Consider the following 203-nt stretch of genomic DNA (forward strand, 5'->3'; position numbering starts at 1 on the left):
AGGGAGGCCCGCCGTCTCCTCCTCCCCGCCATTCTGGGGGACTGCATCTCCCCGGGGGCCAGGCTGGGGGCCAGGCACGGCAAGTGGCTCATCTGCCCCGGGGCTGCCGATCAACCAGAAGGGAGAGAAAGAAAGGAAAAAAAGAAAGCTTTTTATTTATTTTTGATTTTAGGTTTTTCATCCGAACGCAGGGCAATAACACG

Source organism: Fulmarus glacialis, unplaced genomic scaffold (genome assembly GCF_000690835.1).
Source record: "Fulmarus glacialis isolate BGI_N327 unplaced genomic scaffold, ASM69083v1 scaffold14700, whole genome shotgun sequence".
In the NCBI taxonomy this organism is placed as follows: Eukaryota; Metazoa; Chordata; class Aves; order Procellariiformes; family Procellariidae; genus Fulmarus; species Fulmarus glacialis.